At 39.3% G+C, this 24,264-nt stretch overlaps 1 long non-coding RNA gene across 1 annotated transcript in view; it reads right to left on the bottom strand.

Annotated features, from left to right (window-relative positions):
* Positions 1-21,325: 21,325 nt before the first annotated feature.
* The window catches only part of LOC105512668, an 83,572-nt gene continuing 80,633 nt past the window's right edge, over positions 21,326-24,264 (bottom strand). Inside the window, exon 4 of the long non-coding RNA XR_001001893.1 lies at positions 21,326-21,503. This is a non-coding gene — a long non-coding RNA (uncharacterized LOC105512668). The remainder of the gene's footprint in view (positions 21,504-24,264) is intronic.

Below are 24,264 nucleotides of genomic sequence, written 5' to 3'. Positions count from 1 at the left end.
AGAAAGAAAGAAAGAAAGAAAGAAAGAAAGAAAGAAAGAAAGAAAGAAAGAAAGAAAGAAAGAAGGAAGGAAAGAGAGAGAGAGAGAAAGGAAGAAAGAAAGAAAAGAAAGAAAAGAAAGAAAGAAAGAAAGAAAGAAAGAAAGAAAGAAAGAAAGAAAGAAAGAAAGAAAGAAAGAAAGAAAGAGAGAAAATGGGACTCTTTCTTTGGTCTAGGGAAACATTTTTTGCTTCCAAGTTGATTATCAGTCCAAGTGCTGTCAAAGACTGGAGATGTACTTTTTTCAGTAGCAAAACAGTACAACTTTAATACTGGTACCTGGCCCAGGATAAATGAAGGACATCTCATGATCCCTAGGTTTTCTTTCCAAACAAACAAGAGAAAGTAATATTGAATGAGGTATAAGAAAAATTAAAGAAATGCAACTTCTGGAAGATTCCTGGAGTTGTAAGGAAATGATTTAGAAGTAAGAAAAAAACTGAAGTACATACACTGGGCATCCAACCTAACTTTATTCACTCACTCATTGGGTCCACCAGCCCTCCAGTCCACAGCTGAGTAAACTTAAACAAGGCATCTTGTCGCTCTAAGACTCGGGGCCTTTTTTTTTTTTTTTTAATTTGTAAAATAAGAATAATAATGGTCTCTACCCATAGGATAGTTTGAAATATGAAATAATGCATGTAAAGTGTTTAGAACATGGCATGGAATATACATTAGGGCTCCATAGGATTAGCCATTAGCATTGTTGTTATTATTTTTCACTCTTATTATTTTCCACTATAATAGAATCTTGGTCCTAACGGTTTAGCGTAGATAGCATGAACAAAACTTACCCTCATGGAACCTGCCAGCTGTCAGCCTCCTAGTCATACAGGCTACATCAAAGCCCAAACAAGGACATCCATTGCCCACTATCTCCCCGAGCCCTGTGTGGACCCTACTTCTCCAGAGATGCTGACCTGAGATGGCCACAACCAAGAGACACATGAGCACATTCTGTCATAAGCACCCTACCTGATCTTGCTTGTGCCTTTTATCTCACCAATAAGGATGCTGGAACTTAGTAGAAGTCTAGAAGATAAGAAGAGAGGATATCCAGGAAAGGAAATCCAAATCTGGGTTCCAGCAGAAAGTATCTGTAAGTATTCCAAATACAGAGAGACAACCAAGGAAGTCTCACTGAAGCTATGATAAACTGCTACTGCCCAAGCATCCACCGAAAATCCACTGAGGAAAGAAAGAAGGAGATAATTGAGGAGAGTCCCTTAGAAAAATGTTTCGTGAAATCTCACAATTATTAATTGTATACTACTGCATTGTGGAACATTGCAATAAAGCAAAATGCTACTAAATATGTTTATATTGAAGTGTGCCTGTGTTAACTGAGGACTGATAAAATCTGAAACCGTGATCCATGATAAAAATAGAAAACGTGGTTTTGCAAATGGATTTTTAGCTAGAAAATAAATTTGCCACAGGATGGCAGTAAAAGGTAAGATATAAGGATAGGACATATATTTTATTAACCCTTAAAAGCACTTTAAGGTATATAGAAACTTCAAGTATTTGAACATAACCTGTATACCACTCTTCAAACTAGATACAGAAAAAAAAAATCCTGGAGTTTTAAATACCGGAGTTATTAGACTAAAATTGGTTTCCTCATGAAAAAAATGATGCCTAACTGATAAGTATGACATCTTAAGGAGTCAACCTATAACTCTATCTTCAAGTTTGAACCAATATTATTACAAATAAATTCTAGAGTAGGTTATATTTTAAAGAGAATTAAAAAGCATAAGACAAGCTTTTCATCTCAGTTTCCCTGAGATCTCAAGTCCTGATGCGCTTCCTCTGCTTTCATCTCTTTTCCAGTTGAAGTCATTAATCATCTCAAAAACATTTCAAACTTTCTGTGCTCACTTTGACAATGATACTTGGGCCTCAAATTCTTGGTTGAAGTCATCTGCTTGGTGAATTCATCACAATCATAAGTGTAAATAAAAGTCACTAAAGTCCATAAAATTTTAACTGTTCTAAAGTTATCACTTCAGAGTTGATGGGCTTAATAGCCAGTGATGGAGCTTTAATGCAAGCGAAAACTTGTCAAAGGAGCCTCAAGGATAGCATTGATCAAGGGAGCAATGTATTATAGGACAAGGGTTGGGGCAACATATTTGTTCATTCAGTCATTCTACATAAACCTGTTAGTGTATACAAGGTTAAAAGGTGCCAGGCAGTATAATATATGCTGGAAATAGTTGGACAAAGGAGTATTTGCCCTCTAGGAGTTTACAGACTAGTAAATAGTCAAATACTATACATTGAGACAACTGCTAAGGTAAGAGATGAGTTTGCCGTAAGCACAAAAATGTGAACTCTATGAGGGTAGGAATTTGGGTCTATTTTGTACCTTGCATCCCCAATGCAGGAATGGTTACATGATTTGTGAGGCTCGATATAAAATGAAAATATGAGATCTCTTGATTGAAAAAAATATTAAGATGTTCAAGACAGCAATAGCAGAGCATTAAATCAAGTGTGGTGGTCCTCTGAGCACAATCCCATGAAGACAGCCCTACCCCCATGCCTAGAACAGTGCCTGGCATAGAGTAGGCTTTCAATAAATATTTGTGAAAAAGGAAAAAAAAAAGTTGGGGGCAGGGAGCGGGTGTGGAGAACAGGCAGAGAGAAGGCAATGAAAAGTCTTAGAAATAGTGCCTAAGCTGGACTTGAGAAGTTAACAAAGATTTCCTGAGACCTTCTGGTTGAGACAGAAAGTAGAGCAGGAATTCCCTGGGAAGCAGCAGAGGAGGAAGAAAGTGCTTTACTTAGAAGTAAGCACGTGTGCAAAGTCTCAGACAAAAAGGGAGAACTGGCTCATGAAAGAACTACTGAGCAGAGTGGGTCATGAAGTCAGTTTGGTAAGTGTAAACTCACATTTATAAGAAAAAAAAGGGAAAATATTAGAATTCCTCTTCCATTGCTCCATAAAGCTTTTATCTGATATACGTATTTGTGTGTAAATGCATACTGAATCATACTGTAAAATGCTGAGAATTATTTATTTGGTCGAGGTCAAAAAAAGCATGAAAGGTCCTGGGCTGGAGCAGGGGAGGAGTGTGGTGGGAGCAGCAGTAGGAAGAAAAGGGCAGGGGGGGGCAGTGGGGCGGGGGCCATGATAATCAAAGATGAGCCTAGGAAATTAGCAGGGATTAGTTCAAGAGCGGCCTTGTAAACCTTATTAAAAAGTTTAGAAGCCATTCTGACAGCAGGAAGAAGTCACTAAATGTTTTTAAACAGGAGAATGACATAATCAGATTGCATTCTTAAAAAAGATTAGCGCCAGGTGCAGTAGCTTACGCCTGTAATCCCAGCACTTTGGGAGGCCGAGGCAGGTGGATTGCCTGAGCTCAGGAGTTCAAGACCAGCCTGGGCAACAGGAAACCCCATCTCTACTAAAATACAAAAAATTACCTGGGTATTACAGGCAGCATGCGCCTGTAATCCCAGCTACTCAGGAGGCTGTGGCAGGAGAATTGCTTGAACCTGGGAGGCAGAGGTTGCAGTGAGCTGAGATTGTTCCATTGCACTCCAGCCTGGGTGACAGAGTAAGGCTCTGTCTCAAAAAAAAAAAAAAAAAAAAAGATTAGCTGCCACTTGGAATGAATTCCCCACCCAGCAGTCAATCTTATTACTCCTAGGTTAAAATCTTTAATTGCCTTCAACTGTTTTTAGAATAAAGACCCAAATCTTTACCAGGCTTACAGGGCCCTTCAAGATCTGAGACTGAAGGCAGAATTCACTTGAGCTATTCCCACCCAATCCCACCCATACCCGAAATGCTAGTTCTTTGGGGCACCACTCAGCCTCTCCGACTTATACTAGAAACATTCTCGTCCCACTGCTTTTCTGCTTGCCCTTTGCTTGGTGACTTCTCTTTCAACCCTCAAGCCTCAGGTTAAAGACCCTTGGGGCTCCTCTGGGAGCCTTTCTCTGAGCTCCCAGACTTTCCCTTCCCTTGTAATGAGATCCTCAAGCCCTATTACACTGGTCATTTACATGATTACTCGTTTCATGTCTCTGCCCTCATTTGGCTATAACCTCTGCAAAGGCAGAGACGGTGTCTGGGGGGCTCATTACAGCATCTAACGTGGCGAGCAGCCCATAGCAGCATTCAATAAATACATTCAGTGAGTGGATTTAAACAAAAGGAGAACATACCTCCTGGCAGCACAGGTTCTGGTTAAAAACCATTTTAACAATGCAAAGGAGATGAGCAGGAATAGGGATTGAGATGAATGGGCTCCTGCAAGAGTTATCTTACATAGAAAATGGACAGGATGCTAATTATATTTTCTATGCTGAGCTAAATGCATTTTACCTGGAGGCTAGGTGTCTTCTGGGGCATAGGTTTCTTCCTACAGGACAGTACTACCACAGAATTCCATTTAGCTAATACAAGGGAAGAATTGGAAGAATTTACAAATCTTGAGTTTACTGAAGACCACACTCTCTCTCTTACTATTCTGATAAGTCTCCCAGACAAAGCAAGAGAGAAATCAAATGCTAATTTTCCTATTCTAGAAAATAATGGCAGCTTAGACTTTGGACTGAAATTGGTGCTTCTTACTTGAGAGAATATTTTAAATATTTTATTTCTCAAAATGAGAATGGATGATAGCTCCCAATTTAATGTCTGTCCTCAAGAGATTTCCATGTGCTTAATTTAACTGGCCCATAATTAGAGAAACCACATATCAGCAGTTCATATTGATGAAAATATCAAAAGACCCAACCCCAAGGAATCCTGTCTTTTTTTTTTTTTTTTTTTTAAGACAAAGTCTCACTCTGCTTCCAGGAGTGCAGTGGCGCCATCACAGCTCACTGCTGCCTCAACATCCCCAGGCACACACCAGCAAGTCTGATTTTTGTATTGTTTATAGAAACAGGGTTTTGCCATGTTGCCCAAAATGATCTCTAACTCCTGAATTCAAGTGATCTGCTCACCTCAGCCTCCCAAAGTGCTGAGATTACAGGTGCGAGCCACCGCGCTCAGCCTCCTGTCTGTCTTTGAGCACATAAGAGCACGTCATAGGAGTGGGTCATTTACATATGTAGTCTGCTTCTGTTTTTTCTCATCAGACTGTTATGACTCAAGCAGTACTGTTTTGTGCCAACATAGTTATTAACACAAATACAAAAGGAGGCCAAGAAATCAAGAGGTGGTTCTCAGAAGGTGATGCTGAGATCTCAAATACATTAATAATACTTTTTAAGATTAACATCAAAATGAAAACATAATGTTTTTAAATTTTATAAATAAGTTACGATTCCTCAGTGGTCTTGAGACTCCACTCAAGAAACATGTCTTCAAAATATTGCACGGTGACTACCTTCCCTAACATTCAAGTGACTCCTCTATTTCAACCTCCTCTGTTTTCACTTCTTCAGTGGTAAAAGTAACCAGACCATATCCAGTTATGATACCCAGCGTTTAGGAAAAATGTCTATCCTAAAAATGTTTCCAAAACCTTCTAAACTTCCATGTGGTCTCTCACTCTCTGAACTCAAAGCATTTATTGACCATAACACTCATTTGGCAATTTATCACTGAAACATTTTATACATATCGCATTTGCAACTGTTATTGTTTAATGCTTGTATTTCCATTCAGCCCCTCATAAATTTATGCTTGGTCTCCACCAGATTTTGGTCCAATACTACTCCCAAAGACCAGCCACCAGTATCTTGTTCCTTAGATCATTTTTGTCCTTACACTATCTAGAGACAAAATATCCATGCTGATAGGAAAGTTGATCTTTGATCATTTGGTGTTCTTTTACCTCACCCGCATAGTCCCCCTCAGGTCTTCAGTATGGATTGCTTTATAATTCCTCTTGATACCTGCTGATAATACTTAGCCATTTACCATGTGTCAATTTGGATTTCCGAGAAGCAGATGCCAAAACAAGACTAGAGGTGCAAGAGATTTATTGATGGAAATGCCGGTGAAGGAAAAGATGCAGGAGAAGTCAGAGAGCCTTTGAACCCTTAACAGTGCCTCTTCTGTGGAGAATAAGGTCTGGAGACAGATTATTCAACCTTTTTCCACACTGATTATATTTACAGAATAAATTCCATGCCTCAACTTGATTTTGCTGCATTGTTCAGACCCAACCACAATGTGTCCCCAACTGAGGTAGTACTCAACACTCGGGAAAACTCAAACCTTCCGTTCAAGCCAGCCTCAAGTACAAGTGGAATTTCTTTGGCACATTTACACATATATATGTGTGCGTCCATGTGTGTATGTGTGCATGTGTGTGTATGTATGTTTGTGCTAGAAATATAAATAGAGGTGTTGTTTTTTGTTTTTTGTTTGTTTGTTTGTTTTGTTTTTTCTTCTCAGAGACAGGATCTTGCTCTGTTACTTAGGCTGGAGTTCAGTGGCACTATCACAGCGCACTGCAGCCTTGAACCTCTGGGTTCAAGCAATCCTCCTGCCTTGGCCTCCCAAGTAGCTGGGACTACAGGCATGCACTGCCACACCTGGCTAATTTATTTACATTTTTTAAAGATGGGTTACCACTATGTTGCCCAGATTAGTCACAAACTCCCGGCCTCAAGAAATCCTCTTGCCTCAGCCCCCCAAAGAGCTGGGATTACAGGTGTGAGCCACTGTTCCCTGCCAATAGTAAGTTTTTTAGTGAATGCTTGAAGGAAAATATATTGGAAATGCATATTTTGTTTATTTCCTTTGGTGTGTTTATTTTCTGATAATATCCCAGAGGAGAATGGGGGTAGGAACAATAGAAGAAAAGAGGCATGGGAAAGTCTTAATGTTCTGAGAGCTCTCCTAGAGATGAAGGTAAACCCAGGCAGAACACGAAGCAGATGCCTTATCATCAGCCTCTGAATTGCACAGTTACTGAGGCTACTCTGTAATTTTTTTTTACTTACAAGGGTTAGAAGTATAAGCAAATGAGTGAGGGAGGCCTAAAGGACTCTATGTGAAGTCAGAGTGGGAGGGGTGGAGGCTGTGACAAATTAGAGAGAATGTGGCCCACTTAAATAGGACAGCAGCTATTCAGCTCCAGTCCTGTGAGAATTTCATTTTGCCACATCCCCTATTGTTTAAAGGTAATAAAGTAATGTAGATTTTTATGTGAAGTCTCCTTATGATTAAATGTTTGTTTAAAAACATATATAAGATAGTCTTCAGGCCAGACACAGCTACCAACCAGTTTGATTTCACAAGCCACTGGATTTCAACCTCTCCCCTACTGTGAAGCCTTTCCAGAGATGCTTACATTGTAATGACTTATAAACCTTCAAAGGGAAAAACTCTGGCAAGTTGGATTTTCACACTAAAGAAAAGGGAAGATATTGGACACCTTCCTAGTGCCCCCTAAATCTCAAAATGTATACTTCCACCCATTCTAATTAGGTCTAAGACTAATCTTAGAAAACATAATCTAAATGAATACTTTGATTTTTCTGCAAGATTCACATTTATCTTCCATTACATTTGTATTTTATCACCCTCAAAAAGAGTACACGGTCATTTTTTTAAACAAGTACTTCAATTTTATTTAAAAAGCAAAACTGTTGACTTAAAGGAGCTTTTCCTCAGTCTGTGTATAAGAATGACAAGCCTCCCTGGTTTGCCCTGAACCTCACATTTGGCTCGTCATGAACTCTATGTGCCGTCTGTCACCACCCCTAATTTAAAAAGTTCTCGTATAAAGTAAAACGTAATTATCTGTTCAAGGCCTGATTCTATTGCTTAAATGCTTGAATGCCTCCCCAAAATTCCACTGGGAAACACAGGCACAGAAGTGCTACAGCATCTCATCTTTTCTGTTGAAAAGTTAAAATAGGGCATCTTATCACCATGGTTACAGCGTTCTGTGAGTAGTCTTGATCCCTTACTACCCAAAAAGATCAGTTAAGTGACCAACAGGGAATCCGAACCGCAGTTTCACTGACAAGCTGAAAGCAGCGGAGGAGCTCACAGGCAACCTGAGGCATCTTGGAGCTCACATTTCCTTTCAAATAACGGGTCTACACAAGGACGAAACATTTAAAATATGTTTTCCAATACTCATAATTGTGAAAATCAATGTGATTTGAACTTATTTTAAAAATTAATTCAAATATACCATTGCTCATTATAAATATGTATAGAAAGCTAATATGCATTAATATTTATTAAATATATTTAAGAGTAACACAATTAAATTGAAGATGAGAGAAGCAAAAATGTATGGTCTTCCTTTAAAATACATAAATTTAGATGAATGCAGCCATTCAGTTAATCTCCATTGAGTACCTTCTACATGATAGACATTGTACTACAAGTTAACTGTGATACAAACAAGATAGAAGCAATGTACCTGTCTTCAAATCACTCATCAGCTAATAAGAAATTTATAAAAGCATTCAGGCACAGTGGCTCACACCTGAAGTCCCAGCACTTTGGGAGGCTGAGGCAGGAGGATTTCTTGAGGGCCAGAGTTCGAGACTATGATTATGCCACTCACTGCAGTCTGGATAGCAAAGTGAGAATGTATCTCTAAAAACTAACTAAATAAAGCCATTTATAAATGGAAATATAACTAGCCAGAATAGTAAGTGCTTTACAAAGTTATATATAAATTGTCATGGGACCTCAAAGAAAAAAATAATTGCTTAAGCCTGGGGGACTCCAGAGAGGCTTTAGAGAGGAAGGCCATTTGGTCTGGTTCTTGATGGTGAGCAGGCAGAGGAGAAGACCTGTGCAGAGAACCCGCGGTGAAAGGGTATCACCTGCGGGCAGGGCAGCTGGAGCTCCTGGAACCCACGCTGCAGGGGCAGAAGCTGAGGTGGGAGGTTATTTGGGGCCAGATTAAGCAAAGCCTTTTATCCCAGATTTAATGTTGTGGGCAATAAGGAGTCAGTGGGATTTTAGGCAGAAAACAAGATGATCAGATTTAATCTCAAAGGTTTCCCCAACTAACATATGGAGAAAGAACTAGAACAAGTAGAGACCCATGTCAGATGTAAAATGAGCATACTTCTCTGATGGACCAGCCTCCTTGTTTTTTCAAAGCACTCTTCTTTTATTAAGTATATATTCATAAGACAATTTTCTGAAAATACAGATTAACTTTCCAGTTACCTTGTTACTTCTAGTTATTTAGTGAACAGGAAAAGTATCTCATGTGGTAACTTCGTATCATCTTTCATGAGAGAATTGGCTTCATTAATCACTTTTTCAGAATTCTGACACTCAAAGATGTTTCTGTTTGACTCTCAGGCATTTTGCAATTCAAGACCTTGAAAATATGTCCCTGTATACAGCAACAAAGAGGTTGGAGGTTATTTTTAAAATGTCTGAAAGTGAAAAAAATCAACAGAACTCCCTTAAAAATAAATTAATTCTGGTCTCTAAAATGTATTCTTAGGAAGAGAAATGTAAAAAAGAGAAATAATGCTATAAAATAAAAAGAGGGGAAATAAAAACAACAAAAGGGAATCCAAGAAGAGTTTGAAACTGTGTTGTGCGGTGTTCCCTGGGTAACAGTAAATATTTCTTACCTTCCTCCTCTGCCATCATGACAAGTCATGAAACCTAGACAATATTTAATCACGGCTATATTCACCACAAATCATCATAGACAAAACCCCTGCAGCTCTGTCAGTCAGGGGAGCCCAGAGGCAAAAACAATCCTTGAGAATGATAGGAACAGGACTTCATTCATAACCCTGTCATAATTCCCTGCTGATTCTACAGGAGAAGGTTACTGAATTTGATTTGGAAAAAAAAAAAAAAAGCACAGTTATCAACTGTAATATGCTAAACATCCACATATGTTATCTATGCTAGCAATACAGCATTCAGTTTCCCCATTTTACAAAAGAGGCAACAGCCCTATAGAAGGTAAGAAAGTTTCTATAGTGACACAGCTGGTAAATCATCGTAATAGTTTTGGACCAATAACTTCTTGATCCTAAATCTTGTGCTTTTAAATCAAGGATAGCTACCAACATAAAGAGAAATGTCAAGTGCCACCCGAGTAAGACATGCAGTGAATTCTGTGGTTCTTGGAGAAGGGAGCCCCCTGTCTGGAACAAGGGTCAAGAAAGTCTTCTAGCAGAGGGTGACACCTGATCTTGGTATCTTTACTGGACAAATCAAAAGGATAAAGAAAGCTCATTCCAGGTTTGAATTTAACAGCAAGCATGAAGAGATGTAAATGGATATGATATAAATTTTTACATACCCATTCAAGAAATGTATTATGCATCTATTATCTGTAGCATATTATGCTAGGGATATAATGATTAAAAAAAAAAAGAAGAAGAAGGCAATGTGAGGAAAACAGCATTTCTTTAAAAATTGTCTTAGGTGCCCATTCCTTACAACGGTTACAAGATTGAACAATATGACTCTACCAAGGGGTTGGTAGAAAGAAAAATAAGAAAAGGCTGTCAACGTAATTTGGACCAAAAGTTATGGAGTAACAAATTTGTAGTTGTGATTACTAATTTATTGTTATGTCATGCTCAATATAAAATGATTCTGAAGTATCTTACAAAGATACAATGGTAAACATAAAATATAAAAATAAAAGGAAATTGAGATGAAGAAATACAAATATAAGTATAAATAAGATATCCCAGCACTTTGGGAGGCAAAGGTGGGATGATCGCTTGAGGCCAGGTGTTTGTGACCAGACTAGGCAACATAACAAGACCCTATCTCTACTAAAAAAAATTTTTTTTTAATTAGCTGGGTGTGGTGGTGCCTGCCTGTAATCCCAGCTACTCTGAAGGCTGAGGTAGGAGGATCACTTGAGCCTATGAGTTTGAGGTTACAATGAGGTATGAACACACCACTGCCCTCCAGAGTGGGAGAATGAGTGAGATCCTGCCCTAAAAAAGATAATAACAATAATAAGATGGGCCAGGCATGGTGACTCATGCCTATAATCCCAGCACTTTGGGAGGCCAAGGCATGCAGATCACCTGAGGTCAGGAGTTCAAGACAAGCCTGACCAACATGGTGAAATCCCATCTCTACTAAAAATATAAAAATTAGCCAGGTGTAGTGGCATGCACCTGTAATTCCAGCTACTCAAGAGGCTGACACAGGAGAATCGTTTTAACCCAGGAGGCAGAGGTTGCAGTGAGCAGAGATGGAGCCACTGCACTCCAGCCTGAGCGGCAGAGTGAGACTCTGTCTCAAATAAATAAATAAATAAATAAATAAATAAGATGAAGCTGGAGTAAGGTCAGTTAAAATGTCAAATGGTGGCTGGAAAGGGGTATAATTTGGCTCTATGCTTCCTAGCAGTCATTACCCTGCTCCCCCCAAAAATAATCAGTTATATTATTTGATAAGACAAAACCATTCAATGAGAAAATAATAATTTTTTGTAGTAGTAATAACAATAATAATAGCTATTATTGGTTCTCATATGCAACTACTGGGGCTTGATTGGTTTACATGTACTTTCTCATTGATGACCACAATAACCCTGTGAGGTAGATCCTATTATGGTCTTCATTGTTCAGAGAAGAAAATTGGGAGTTAGAGAAGTTAAATAGATTTCCCAAAAACACATGATATGGTTTGGCTGTGTCCCTACCCAAATCTCATCTTCAATTTTACTCCCATAATCCCCGTATGTTTTGGGAGGGACTCAGTGAGAGATAATTTGAATCATGGAGGCAGTTTCCCGCATACTGTTCTCATGTTCATGAATAAGTCTCAAGAGATCTGATGGTTTTATCAGGGTTTTCACTTTTGCATCTTCCTCATTTTCTCTTACCACCACCATGTAAGACGTGCTTTCACCTCCCTCCGTGATTCTGAGGCCTCCCCAGCCATGTGGAACTGTAAGTCCAATTAAACCTCTTTTTCTTCCCAGTCTTGGGTATGTCTTTATCAGCAGCATGAAAACAGACTAATATAGTAAATTGGTACCAGTAGTGTGGGGCGTTGCTGAAAAATATCCAAAAATGTGGAATCAACTTTGGAACTGGGTAACAGGCAGAGGTTGGAACAGTTTGGAGGGCTCAGAATAAGACAGGAAAATGTGGGAAACTTTGGAACTTCCTAGAGACTTATTGAATGGCTTTGATCAAAACTCTGATAGCAATAAGAACAATAAGGTCCAGGCTGAGGTGGTCTCAGATGGAGATGAGGAACTTGGGAACTGGAGCAAAGGTGACTTATTATGTTTCAGCAAAGAGACTGGTGGCATTTTGCCCCTGCCCTAGAGATTTGTGGAACTTTGACCTTGAGAGAAATGATTTAGGGTTTCTGGTAAAAGAAATTTCTAAGCAGCAAAGCATTTAAGAGGTGACTTGGGCACTGTTAAAGGCATTCGGTTTTATAAAGGAAGCAGAGCAAAAAAGCTCGGAAAATTTGCCGCCTGACAATGTGATAGAAAAGAAAAACCCATTTTCGGAGGAGAAATTTAAGCTGCAGAAATTTGCATAAGTAACAAGGAGCCAAATGTTAATCCCCAAGACAACCAGGAAAATGCCTCCAGGGCATGCCAGAGGGCAGCCCCTCTTGTCACAGGCCCAGAGGCCTAAGAGAAAACGATTTCATGGGCCGGTCCCAGCATCCTCATGCTGTGTGCAGCCTAGGGATTTGGTGCCCTGCATCCCAGCTGCTCCAAAGATGGCTGAAAGGAGTCAATGTAGAGCTTGGGCCATGGCTTCAGAGGGTGCAAGCCCCAACCCTTGGCAGCTTCCATATGGTGTTGAGCCTGCCAGTGCAGAGAAGTCAAGAATTAGGGTTTGGAAACCTCCAACTAGATTTCAGAAGATGGATGGAAATGTCTGGATGCCCAGGCAGAAGTTTGCTGCAGGAGTGGGGCACTTATGGAGAACCTTTGCTAGGTCACCGAGGAAGGGAAATGTTGGGTCAGAGCCCCCACACAGAGACCCTACTGGGGCACTGCCTAGTGAAGCTGTGAGAAGAGGACCACCGTCCTGCAGACCCCAGAATGGTAGATCCACCAACAGCTTGCACCATGCCCTTGTAAAAGCTGCAGGCACTCAATGCCAGTATGTGAAAGCAGCTGGGAAGGAGGCTGTACCCTGCAAAACCACAGGGGTGGAACTGCCCAAGATCATGGGAACTCACCTCTTGCATCAGCATGATCTGGATATGAGACCTGGAGTCAAAGGAGATCATTTTGGAGCTTTAAAATTTGACTGGCCCACTGGATTTTGGACTTGCATGGACCCTGTAACTCCTTTGGCCAATTTCTCCCATTTGAAATGGCTGTATTTACCCAATACCGGTACCCACATTGTAACTAGGAAGTAACTAGCCTGCTTTTAATTTTACAGACTTATAGGCAGAAGGGACTTTCCCTGTCTCAGATGAAACTTTGGACTGTGAAGTAACTAGCCTGCTTTTAATTTTACAGGCTCATAGGCAGAAGGGACTTTCTTTGTCTCAGATGAAACTTTGGACTGTGGAATTTTGGGTTAATGCTGAAATGAGTTAAGACTTTGGGGGACTGTTGGGAAAGCAAGATTGCTTTTGAAATGTGAGGACATTAGATTTGGAGGGGCCAAAATGGAATGATACGATTTGGCTGTGCCCCCACTCAAATCTCATCTGAATTGTACTCCCACAATTCCCATGTGTTGTGGGAGGGACCCATCAGGAGATAACTGGAATCATGGGGGCAGTTTCCCCCACACTGTTTTCAGGGAAGTGATGAAGTCTCATGAGATCTGATGGTTTTATCAGGGCTTTTCGCTTGTGCGTCTTCCTCATTTTCTCTTGCCATCGCCATGTAAGAAGTGCCTTTCACTGCCCACCATGATCCTGAGGCCTCTCCAGCCATGTGGAACTGTAAATGCAATTTTTCATCCTATTCTCGAGTCTGTCTTTATCAGTAGCATAAAAATGGATGAATACAACACAAAATCAGTAATTGGGGCAAGCAACCTCCAAATCAAGCAAACTTTCTGCCTACTTCAAGCCGAGGAACTTAACCACTAGGTTATTTCTGAAGTAAATTATCTTGCAAGTCCTCAAGAAAATAGACCAAGCAATGTAGAACAGTGCATCTCAAATTCCATTGCACATATAAACCACCTGGGATCTTACAATGCAGATTCTGATTCACTAGCTCTGAGGTGGGATTTGAGATTCTGTATTTCTAACCACCTACCAGGTGACCCCAAAACTTCTGGCCTAAACCACACTGTGATTAGCAAAGCTAGAATGAACAATATCCCCACAGTTTAAAGGGGTTCTATTTTGTAGCATCCCTCAAAGGAAGTAGATGACACAAAACCACAGCATTTTCCGTAAAAGCATCATCTCTTTTTGAAAGAAAAGCTATACAAGGAATGTAGCACTGCAATGATTTGGACTAACCAAGGAATTTAAAGTATCAAGACAAAAAAAAAAAGGATATTCTATTAATAATATACCTTATGTTCATACTAGGCTGCATTTAATTGCAACTAAATTATGTCTAATCCCTTCAATTATAGACAGGTACTGTTGATTAGACCTCAATGCGGTGGGTGTTAAGTGCTAATTAAGCACATGACTCTGATTTACTACAAGAAAGTAAAAAAGGCCAAAGCAGAGGGAGATTCAGAGGAAAAGGGGAATGGCCTACTGTTTTCCTGCCTAGAAAATAGATTTTTCTAAAATAACTGCTACATGGCAGTATCCAAGAATAAAACTTTTCTTTTCAATTAACAAAGAATGAGGAATTTCTGACGCTGCTGCTTCAGAGCCCACAATTTTTTAACAAAACTGCATATGTTCAATCACTATTTTGCTTTTCATTTAGAATCTGTTGCCAAGGAAACATCAATATCCAAGTACATTCAAGGTAAATCTTTCTTCTTCCGTGTTTTTGAAGTGAATCATTGAAGTGAATCACTTAGCAAGGCAGCAGCAAGTTGTAGAACTGAGCTAATCCAGAGGTGGACTTAATTCCAATCACTGTGTCCTTGATAAATCAGCTAGACCTCAGTTTCTTTACCTATAAAGTAACAATGATTATACAGTTGTTGTTTCAAGCAATTTAATTCTGGGACATAGTCCCTCTATCTGATGTATAGTTTGTCATCTCATTATGCATGGTCAGGAATCTATAGAGTTAGCTTCTTTTATGTAATTACCCTGGAACAAGAGGACAAAGAACCCCCATTTTCTCCTTCAGTAATGCAAAGGCAATACATACTCAGCTTGCCTAAAAGAAGTGAAGTGATGTGGAATCAGAATCAAATTAAAAAAAAAAATTCCTGTCCCTGCAAATATTATGTAATTCAGGTTTCTCGGTTTCATGGTACATCAGAAATCACAGCCAAAGATTACCACAAACTGAAAGGTGTGTCTCCAAGGTCCTTCTGGATCACTGACAACAGGGTCTATGATCACAAACAAGGTGGATTCAGGTAGTGTGTGGCCAGAAGCATTCACAATCTGAAGATTCCCTTAAGAAAAAAATGCATACTTGTGAATCCAAACTGACTGCAAAAGTATCAGGGATGAGAAAAATAAAATAAAATAAATTAAAAACTGATAAATACTACAATCAACCAAAATGCCAGAAAAATAATATAATTTTATTAATCAATGTCCTGATATACTTCTAGTAGTCTCTTTTTCCTATGTTTTGGACTTCATGCTCTTTGAGCACCTTTATGGATGATAATTATTTCATAATACCTATTATAGAATAGGACTTCAGTGCATCTTTGAAATTTATTTTATCAATAGTTTAAAATATTTATGTTATCAATATGTTAAAATGTATTTCATCAATAGTTTAGAATATAGTATCTTTTGGTTTCACACCACATTATTGGTAACTTCACGTAAAGTTTCAGGATTGTGGTCAAATATTAGAAACACTTCCATCCAAGTGTCTTTCACATGTGAGCTCTAAGGTTCAGAAGAATTTTCCACTAGGTGCATCTGAGGAACATATCAAACCATTTCCTCCTCTACCACCACATTCTTCTGAAGCTGGATACTGTTCACACGTCCAACCATTTGGCCACACCTCTGGCCTTTGCATCTGCACATAGCATAGTGGGCAATCAGAGGTTTTCTAGAATCCATTCCAACAGCAAGACAGCTAGAAGTAACCCAACTGTGTGTAGAAATGTGAGTCAAATATATCTTATAAGCCCAAACTAAACATATTCCCAACTCAACTTTCCCACAACTGAAAGCCAAGAATGCCTACAGCCCCCCAATACCAGTTGAAACAAAGGCAAATGTGATGGAGATGAAATCAAATGGGAAGAGTCATCCTAGCCAACTGTAGTTAAAATATCTTATTTTGAGTATACTTACTTGCAAAGGGCCCTTAAACTTCATTAAAATTTAAACTGCATTTGCTTCACTGTAAGTCCATCTCTGACAGAAAGTGATTATTTTCTCGTTTTCTCATGCCTGACAACTTTAACATAACTACCTTCAGTTTCATTACTTCATGTGAAGGATTGTGCTATGTGTTTTTTAAACATTAGCTAATCCATCCTCAAATCAACACTGTGAGGTAGTAGTTATTGCACAGCTGGAGAAACTGGAACTCTGAAAGGTTAAGCCACTTGTTCAAGATAAGTAAATTGGTACAGTGGTTCCAATGCTGGTACATGCAAATGTGCTCTCCTGCTTCCTTGAGAAAACTGAGGTGGGGAAAGAGCATGAGAACTTTCTATGCTCTCTTAGGCACAGAAAGAACATGACTAGATACAGAGTCTCATTAGGAATATAAAATGTGTTAGATGTACCATGGCTCCTGTAGTGACCATAGCTCTCACAGTGCCTGAGCCATGCTAGCACCTTCCCAAGGAGACTATTCCAGTTGGCCAGTCTCTGCTCCACAGTAACCATGTGAAATTGAAAAGCTGTGATCAAAAATGCAGTCACGTTGGAAGAGATGCAGCAGGGCTTAGTGGTGTGAGCTACACAGGCCTTGGAGAACATTAAAAAGACTATTTCAGCCCATATCAAGAAGCAGTTTGACAAGAAGTACAATCCCATCTGACATTGCATCATGGGGAGGAACTTTGGTAGTTGCCTGACACATGAAACCAAACACTTCGTCTACTTCTACCTGGGCCAAATGGGCATTCTTCTGTTCAAATCTGATTAAAGGCATAGACTGTGCCACACACAGAGTGATTCATCCAGAAATGAGGACTGCAGCCTAAATTACAAATACCAGAGACTAAAATTGTCAGCCTTGCTAAGGAACACCTCAATCTTTGAAACTTTATTGTGTTTTGTACAGGGCATTCTCTGTATTAGTTTATTGTGGTTATAAGATAATTAGCAACACACTTATATTTGTATTCCATACTTCTGTCCCATGTTTCTTTCCCTCAAAATCCATTACTTTAAAAAACAAATCTGTTACAGATATAAAAGAAAAAAAATGTAAAACACTGCATCAGTACTTTCTTGTAGTAAGTTTGGGCATTGACCTAAGAATCCAAAAAGTTAATTCAGATAATATGCTGTCATTGGGGTAACTTCTGTCAGCCATTCGCCAGCAGTTTAACTCTGTTTTATCACATGTCAAATAACAGCCTGTAGTAATAATAAAAATATTGCCATATTTGAATCACAATTCAAATGGATTTTACCAATAACACATATGTAGCATAACTTGATATTGCTTACTAGGGCAAGATTGTATAGACTGAAGCCTAGAAGATGCTTTGTAATAAAGCGTGATTATAGGAAAATTATCCTATTTAAATTCAAAGAACTACGAGTACCTGGCTAAGTTTATGTCTCTTATACAAGAAAATCACAGGGTGACAACCTGCAATTAAAACCCTAACTCTGTTCAGGTCATTAAAAGCCATCTATTTACAATTTAGGTTTACAATTAGTCTATCTCAAGTCACTGAGAATGTGGCCACACCAGAAAGTTCACCTCCAAGAAATCAGGCAGCTTCCTTTGGGAGTCTTAAGTGTAGTACATGCTGCACTGTGTACCCAGCTCCCTTTCTCAAATACCTCCAAACAGATGTGCTTCCCATTACTACTTGCCAGATAAATTCAAATTAAAACTATGATAAGATACTACTCTACACTGACTAGAACGGCTTAAATTTAAAGATTAACAAAACCAAGTGTTGGCAAGAATGTGGAGCAACTGGAATTCTCATAAATTGATGGTGGGAATGTAAAATGACACAATCCCTTTGGAGAAATGTTTGGCAGACCCAACCAAAGGTAAACATATGAATACCCTATAATCCAGCATTTCCATTCTTGGGTATATATTCAAAAGATAAGAGTATATCCATCAAAATACATGAACAAGAATGTTCATAGGTACTTTTTTTTAACTAATACCCAGAAACTAGAAGTAATATAAACGCCCATCAAAAGTAGAAAGATAAATTGTGGTGTAATCACACAACAGAATACTATACAAATGAGAATGAATTCATTCCAGCAGGCAACAAGGATAAATCTCACAAATGACCATGAGTGAAACAATCTAGATACAGAAGAATGTACAGTATAATACTGACAACCAAATTTACAAACAAATATGACAGTATTCACAAGTGGGCAAAACAAATCTGTAGGAATAGATATCAGGATAGCAGTTACCTGGGAGTATTGACTTGGAAGGAATATTCTAAATCTGCATATTCATTTGAGCAGTAGTTACATGGGTAATATATATGTAAAATTCATTTAGTTGTAGATTTAAGATATGTGTACTGTAAATATATGTCATATTTAATGTAAAATATTTTTTATATTAACATTAAGGCAGACCTTGAGAAAAAGGATCAAGACATCAGAATAGCTAAATAGGAAACCTAGGGCATCTAGAAGAGTGCAGAGGTTCTCAACCTCTGTGACCCAGAAGGAGCACAGAGGAAGGAAGAAAGCAAGCAGAACCTGGGGTATCTAAACAGGCCAAACACATGCAAACCCATTCTCGTTCTCTCATGTTCTCACTCTCTTTATGATCCAATTTCTTTCTTATGTCTTGCTTTTCCCCTGAATTTTTGCCCAGATACAGCAAAGGAAGTAGAAGCAGAGCTTTGGATTCAGGAGAATCCTCATCCATCACATTCTCTTGTTTTGCATGAAGCATTATTTTTCAACCCTAATGATAGGGTAGGTTATTTCCTATCTTACACCCAAGTATTATCAAAGTTAAAAGTGCAGGGGTTTTATATGTGAGGCTTTACAAAATCTTTCTCATTGTTGTTATGCTTTTTCAACTGCTCTATTACTTTATTTCAACAACAAAGAACTGTTAGAAGACATTAGTACCCTAAAACAACCTAAATCAATGTTAGTTGGAGATGTTTCTAGAAGATGCCTAAAGGAATTTTTTAAAATAAAAAAATTAACACTATTTAGTGATCATATTCCTATAGTATATTTTCATACTTGTAAGTTTGGGTTGTTACTATAAACAAGCATTTAAATTGCAAGATAGTAAAGTGGATATTACTGTGAAGGTTAAAAAAATGCACATTAGCACGATGATTGAAATTATTGTCCTAGTATCATGTAAGCATTTGTGGCACAGAATAAGATTTCCAGGGTTGTATCTTGAACAACATAAACTGAAGTGAAGACTGGTTTCTCTGGGAAAAATGTAAGGAAAGTAAAGTGCTTCTAGAGAAGATAAAAATACTATTACCAAAGGTTCAAGTGAAGAATTTAGTTTATGAATTTGGGATTTTCTACATTAAAGAATTTAAAATTGCATGTGACCATTTCATGTACATCCTTAAAAGTTTATGTGTTCACGACGGACAAAGAGAAGATTGCCAAAGGCTCACAGTCATATTCCATATGTATACAGTGTAAACAAGGCACTCAAAGTGGAAACAAATATTTTAAACACAGCTTAATCATCATATTGAATTCCACTTTGACACTTTTGTCACTCTCACTTTGTGTTTCTGCATGTATATTCCAAGGAGAGAATTGTGCTATAATCTAAATGAGATAAATACAGCTAATTATATTAAGGTTAAAAATATCACTTTTGAAGAATACGACTATGTGGTTTGTCCTTAAAAAATCATAGTCAGAAAATGGGACTGAGTTATTGGCTAAGATAAGCGTTCACCATACGCTAGTAATAAACCCAGCTATCTGTTCTTAGAATATCTTTGTTGTTAGGAAAGAGATGTTAATGACTTGGGAGAGTAATGTTGGTAGAACTGGTTAAGAATGTCGACTCTAGAATCAGACTGCCACACTAAAAACCCCACTCTGTCACTCACTCTGTGACTTTGTACATATCACAACTTCTCTACACCTGTTTTCACTCTGTAAAATGAGAGTTATGATAAGATCCACCTTATAAGACTTTTGTAACTAGTGAATGTTAAAATATTTGTTAAACAGGCCGGGTGTGGTGGCTCACTCCCGTAATCCTAGCACTTTGGGAGGCCAGGGCAGGTGGATCACCTGAAGTCAGGAGTTCAAGACCAGCCTGACCAACATGGTGAAACCCCATCTCTACTAAAAATGAAAAAACTAGCTGGATGTGGTGGCGCACACCTGTAATCTCAACTACTCAGGAGGCTGAGGCAGGAGAATATCCTGAACCTGGGAGGCTGAGGTTGCACTGAGTCGAGATCATGCCATTGTACTCCAGTCTGGACAAAAGAGCGAAACTCAGTCTCGAATATATATATATATATATATATATATATATATATATAAAACAGCTAAAAAATATCTTGCATGTGGCAGATGGTCAATCAATATTAGGTCTTATACTTTATCCTTTTCACTTTCATTGACAACAATACCAGCCTTTTTTACCCCCATAAAGGACTTTTTGTAATACAGAAAGTGAATATAATAAAATACCATAGAAACCTAATAGAGCAGAAAATTGAAATGGAGAGAAATGAAAACAGACTTATTTTAGGCAGAACATCACATGTCATAGATTTGGCTAATGATGAGTTTAGCTCTTTCAGTGGATCTGTGAGTGCCAACTAACACATCCAAGAAGCCAATCTCTGGTGTGACAAGTTTCTTCGTTATTTTCCACTTACCACGTTACAGAATGCTCACTGGCTTGAATGCAACTTTAGCTGAAGTGAGCAGTAATGAAACCCAAATAAAGTACTCCTCTATCCAGAAGAGGTCAAACTCAAATCCCAGGAAAACATAAAAGTAACACTTCATTTAAAGGATTTTAACCAGCAAATTAATGCTGCAGCAGCAAATTAATGCTACAGCAGCATATGAGACTATAAGTAAAAGGAGCTTCCATTGAAAGTGCCACAAAGCATTGCAGGGCCACAGTGGACAAGTAAGAGCAGAACATCCTATGTTCCAGGAAGAGCATGCAGGACACACATTATGGTTTATAAAAACTCCCAGTTCTTGCAGTTGGCAAGAGCTTGCTTTTAGTTCAAATAACATTCTCCAGAAGTTCTTCAGCTTCTTGGATCCCCCATTTTGCAGCAATATTAAGGAGTATTTCTACATCCCTAGAAGAAGCAGTTATTTAGTAGTGCTAAGAAAGAGTAAACCAAAAGCACCTGCACATTCAAGAGTTTGAGTTACGAGCCAGAGTAACAGTTATTTAAACTCATTGTAAAAGGGAAACACATGCCATTTCACCTGGGTTTCATCATGAGTACTGATATAGTTTGGCTATGTCTCCACCAGTATCTCATCTTGAATTGTAGTTCCCATAATCCCCACGTGTCATGAGAGGGACCCAGTGGGAGGTATTTGAATCATGGGAGCAGTTTCCTCCATGCTATTCTCATGATAGTGAGTAAGTTTTCATGATAGCTGGTTGTTTTATAAGGGGCTTCTACCTTCGCTCAGCTCTCATTCTTCTGTCTCCTGCTGCCTTATGAAAAAGGATGTGTTTGCTTCCCCTTTTCCCCTGACTGTAAGTTTCCTGAGGCATTCCCAGCCATGCAGAACTGTGAGTCAATTAAACCTCTTTCCTTTATAAATTACCCAGTCTCGGGTATTTCTTCAGAGTGGCGCATTAACAAACTAATATAGTAAATTGGTACCAGGAGAGAGGCACTGCTGTAAAGATACCTGAAAATGTGGAAGCAAATTTGGAACTGGGTAACAGGCAGAGGCTGAAACAGTTTGAAGGGCTCAGAAGAAGACAGGAAAATGTGGGAAAGTTTCAAACTTTCTAGAGACTTGTTGGAAGGCTTCGACCAAACTGCTAATATTGATATGGACAACGAAGTCTAGGCTGAGGTGGTCTCATACGGAGATGAGGAACTTGTTGGGAATTGGAGAAAAGGTCACTCTTGCCATGCAAAGAGATTGGAGGCATTTCGCCCCTGCCCTAGAGATCTGTGGAACTTTGAACTTGAGAGAGATGATTTAGGGTAACTAGCAGAAGAAATTTCTAAGTGGCAAAATGTTCAAGAGAAACAGCTTATGAAAGTTTGGAAAATTTGCAGCCAGACAATGTGATAGAAAAGAAAAACCCATTTTCTGAGGAGAAATTCAAGCCCACTGCATAAATTTGCATAAGTGAAAAGGAGCCCAAAGTTAATCATCAAGACAATGGGGAAACTGTATCCAGGACATGTCAGAGAGACATTCCACGAAGGTGGAAACCCCTCCTAATCACACACCCAGAGCCCCATGAGAAAAAAATGCTTCCCTGGGCTGTTCCCAGGGACCCCCTGCTGTGTGCAGCCTAGGGACTAGGTGCCCTGTGTGCCTGCCACTCCAGTCATGGCTAAAAGGAGCCAAGGTACATGTTGGGCTATGGCTTTGGAGGGCACAAGCCCCCAAGCTTGGCAGCTTCCATGTGGTGGTTAGCCTGTGGGTGCACAGAAGTCAAGAACTGAGGTTTGGAAACCTCCACCTAGATTTCAGAGGATATACAGAAATGCCTGGATGTCCAGGTGGAAGTTTGCTACATGGCAGGACTCCCATGGAGAACCTCTGCTGTGGCAGCGCAGAAGGGAAATGTGGGGTCAGAGCCCCCACACAGAGTCTTCACTGGGGCACTGACTAGTGGAGCTATGAGAAGAGAGGCACCATTTTCCAGACCCCAGAATGGTAGATCCACTGGCAGCTTGCACTGTGCACCTGGAAAAGCCACAGACATTCAATGTCAGCCCATGAAAGGAGCGGGAGGGGGGCTGTGCCCTACAAAGCCATAGGGGTGGAGATGCCCAAGGCTGTAGGAGCCCACCTCTGGCATCAGCATGACCTGGATATAAGACATGCAATTGATGTAGATCATTTTGGAACCTTAAGATTTAATGAGGGCCCTATTGGATTTCAGATTTGCATAGGGCTGGTAGCCCCTTTGTTTTGGTCATGTTTTCTATTTTGGAATGGGTGTATTTTCCCAATGCCTGTACCCCCCATTGTATCTAGGAAGTAACTAACTTGCTTTTGATTTTACAGGCTCATAGGCAGAAGGAAATTGCCTTGTCTCAGATGAGACTTGGGACTTGGATATTTGAGTTAATACTGGAATGAGTTAAGACTTTGGGGGACTGTTGGAAGGGCAGGATTGTGTTTTGAAATGTGAGAACATGAGATTTGGGAGGGGATGGGGCAGAATGATATGGTATGGAGCATCCCCATCTTTACTTGTAGTTCCCATAATCCTCATGTGTCGTGAGAAGGACCCAGTGGGAGGTAATTGAATCATGGGGGTGGTTTTCCCCATGCTATTCTTGTGATAGTAAGTTCTCACAAGATCTGATGGTTTTATAAGGGGCTTCCCCCTTTGCTCAGCTCTCATTCTTGTCTCTCCTACCACCTTGTGAAGAAGGACGTGTTTGCTTCCCCTTCTGCCATGATTGTAAGCTTCCTGTAGCCTTCCCAGCTATGCAGAACTGTGAGTCAGTCAAACCTCTTTTCTTTATTAATTACCCAGTCTCATGTATTTCTTCATAGCATCATGAGAATGGACTAATACAAGAATCTTCATAGTAAAATCAGAGCTACCCAAATAAATAGTCTTAAAACATCAGAGCCTAACTAGATTATTTTGCCCTATTTAGAGAGTTTTTCTAGCCAAGAATCTTATGTAATGTCTGAGGCACCCCTCTCTTGCAAGCAAATTCTATATTTTGGTTTGGGAGTGCTAACTGGAGAGGGATTCCATACAACCTCCCATCTGGTAACTGTCAGTTGCAAAATAGAACATATTGGCTTTGCCATTTTGACTTGGCTGCCTCAAAATGGTCATTTCAAAATTGTATTACCAATTGTGCAGCCAACATCCCTGACTATTATACAAAT

This window comes from Colobus angolensis, unplaced genomic scaffold, assembly GCF_000951035.1.
Source record: "Colobus angolensis palliatus isolate OR3802 unplaced genomic scaffold, Cang.pa_1.0 Scaffold217, whole genome shotgun sequence".
Classification (NCBI taxonomy): Eukaryota; Metazoa; Chordata; class Mammalia; order Primates; family Cercopithecidae; genus Colobus; species Colobus angolensis.
Note: the sequence above shows the minus strand (reverse complement) of the source record. Positions and strands in the feature narration are given on the sequence as shown.